The sequence below is a fragment of the Zea mays genome, unplaced genomic scaffold, assembly GCF_902167145.1.
Source record: "Zea mays cultivar B73 unplaced genomic scaffold, Zm-B73-REFERENCE-NAM-5.0 scaffold_381, whole genome shotgun sequence".
NCBI classification, from domain to species: Eukaryota; Viridiplantae; Streptophyta; class Magnoliopsida; order Poales; family Poaceae; genus Zea; species Zea mays.
Genome location: NW_023367016.1, coordinates 10775 through 13869, shown reverse-complemented (window position 1 = coordinate 13869; position 3095 = coordinate 10775).

Below are 3095 nucleotides of genomic sequence, written 5' to 3'. Positions count from 1 at the left end.
TCGACCCAGGGGGTCCCTGGACCGATGAGTAAAATTGTTGCTGCGTGCCCCAGCCCAGATGGGTTGGCGCGAGATGGAACACAAGGGGGGGGGATTGCGGCTCGTGTTATCCTGCGCCAGAGTGGGTGCGCTTGCAGTGGGGGTTACAAGCGTTCGCGAGGGAGAGAGAGTGTGAGCCGGTTCGTCAGCCCGTCCTCCCGCGCGACCACCCTTCCCGTATGAGGGCCCTGGACCTTCCTTTTATAGATGCAAGGAGAGGGTCCAGGTGTACAATGGGGGTGTAGCTATATGCTAACGTGTCCGACAGAGAGGAGCCAGAGCCCTATGTACATGCCAACGTGGCTGTTGGAGAGGTGCTAGAGCCCTGTGCACGCGGTGTCGTGGCCGTCGGAGGAGCGCTTGATCCCTGTAGAAGCACAGCTGTCGGGGCTGCCGGGACCTTGCTGACGTCTCCATGCTTCCGTAGGGGGTTTGAGAACCGCCGTCGTCATGGATGCACGCGGGATGCCATCATTACTTGTTTACCGGGGCGAGCCAGATGGGACGCCGGTCTTGTTCCCCATAGCCTGAGCTAGCTAGGGGTAGGGCAATGATGTACCCCCTGTGGCATGGTCGGTCCGAGCCTAAGGTCGGGCGAGGCGGAGACTCCTCCTGAGGCCGAGGCCGGGGTCGGGCGAGGACGCGATTCCTTCTGAGGCCAAAGTTGAGGCCGAGCCCTAGGGTCGGGCGAGGCGGAGACCACCTTCCGAGGCCGACGTTGAGGCCGAGCCCTGGGGTCGGGCGAGGCAGAGACCACCTTCCGAGGCTGAGGCTGAGGCCGAGCCCTGGGGTCGGGCGAGGCGGAGACCACCTTCCGAGGTCGAGGCGGGGGCCGAGCCCAGAGGTCAGGCGAGGCGGAGTTTCCTGTTGCGCCTGAGGCTGGACTTAGATGTTGTCAGCCTCACCCTGGCGGGTGGCACAGTAGTCGAAGCGGGGCAGGCGGCGCTATTTTTCTGTCAGGTCGGTCAGTGGAAGGGCGAAGTGACCGCGGTCACTTCGGCCCTGTCGACTGAGGAACGCGCGTCAGGATAAGGTGTCAGGTGATCCTCGCATTGAATGCTCCTGCGATATGGTCGGTTGGCGAGGCGATCTGGCCAAGGTTGCTTCACTGCGAAGCCTGCCCGAGCTGGGCCTCGGGCGAGTCGAGGGTGCGCCCGTTGCTTGAGGAGGTCTTCGGGCGAGGCGTGGATTCGTCTTAGGAGTACTGTTCCTGCCCGAGGCTGGGCTCGGGCGAGGCGAGATCGCGTCCCTTGAGTGGACGAAGCTTTGACCTAAATCATGCCCATCAGTCTCTGCGGCTTGCGCTGATGGTGATTACCAGCCGAGTTTAGGAGTGTTGGGGGTACCCCTAATTATGGTACCCGACATATTTGATTTAGGTTTTTGTGCAGGTGCTGATGTCTATCCCAATGCCCACGGGGTTCATTGGTGCTGATCCATACAAGATGTGAGTAGAGGGCAGGCTTCGGCGCCAAGGCCAAGGCGGTGTGGTGACCGGTAGCAGCAGGGTGACTACCTGGCTCGCCTGCGTGGGTCGCCCTGGACAGTCGTGCTGGCGTCGCTAGCGGTCGTGACCTTGAGATCGGGGAGCTCGCCCGGGTAAGTAATGCATTCGATCACCCTCCCTTCGTTCCCTTTCCCAGGATCAACACACTAATCATAGGACGAACGGATGGAGCTCGCCATAACCAACAATGGCGGTGGCGCGGGTGGTTGATGCATGAACGAAGACAGGAAAAGACTAGACTCGTCTATCCGCCCGTCGGTCAGGCTCAGGCCAGGGCTCCAACCAGTCCATGGACGTGACGGAGAGACTAGCACTGGAGGAGCTGTTCCCGAACCCGTCATCCCTGGTTTAGTTGAATTTTCAAAGATGAAGCAAAAGGCGTTTTTGAAAAAATCTCATTTTTGCTAGGGCTGACCTGGAAATAAGACCAAAGTAAAGCAATGAAGCTGCAATTAATTAGATAATGCTACATTCATGCTTTTTATTTTGACAATGAAGTTGTTCTTATCTTGAAAATGCCCCCTCCGCTGCATTCACGGAGAGTATGCTTATCTTTCCTAGGTGTGCGGTAATATTAGGCTATCAACTTGTCAATACTTCAGTTGTCTGAAACTCCTTCAGGTAGCTCACATTTGGATATTATCGCCCATTGCAGACTGGATAGGATGGTTGGATCTCATAATTGATAGTAGAATGACAATGTCAGAGTCATCACCAATTATTAATTAGCTCTAGAACTGAACCATTATATAAGAACATGTATTAGACAACAACAGTACACTTGTCTTATGGAGGGGATTGAAGAAATTAAAGAGATGGTTAGTTTGTGTTCCCCTCAATATTCGCCTCTTTTCACTGCTAACTAATCTAATTGTACAATTCTTTGGATGCTTGCAGGAGGAGACTGCTGGTTTTGCATATTTGAATCTTCAGGAAGCATGTCCACCGTTGTAAGTTTGTCATCTGATTTTACAATTTCATACTCTGGTTAGCAAATTCATTACTTCATGTTCCTTCAAGGATGGAATCATGAACCTTTCTTGTTAAAACTGCAAGAAACATGTACATTTCCAATTTAAGTTACCATTATTTATTTTAAGGTATGCTTCATGTTCCTACAAAGCAAAATTTCCTATGCTCCAAACAGTACGAAGATGTGAACTACCTGGCATGCCCAGCTATTGCACATCTACCATTATTGAATCTTGTTAAATACGCTTCCCTGAAGCTCTGCACTATTTGGAGCATATGAAATTGACATCATAGAGTATTAAAGCTTATTACAGCGTCCACTAACTCAAGTTCAAGAGTCATGAAATCAGCCAGCTAGCTGCAGGTCTCATTGTCTTTGATGGAGTCAAGCATGTCTTTGTCTTGCAAGATTTGGCATGTTTTGCAAGGTTTATAGTTCGTTATACTTTAAACCAGAAAAACATAAAGCGACAAAAAGGACAACATGATATATGTTATTTATCAAAGCAGATTCAAAGAGCATGCTAGGTACTTATTCGTTCGTCCATTCAATTCAACACATGGATGCAGATCAAAT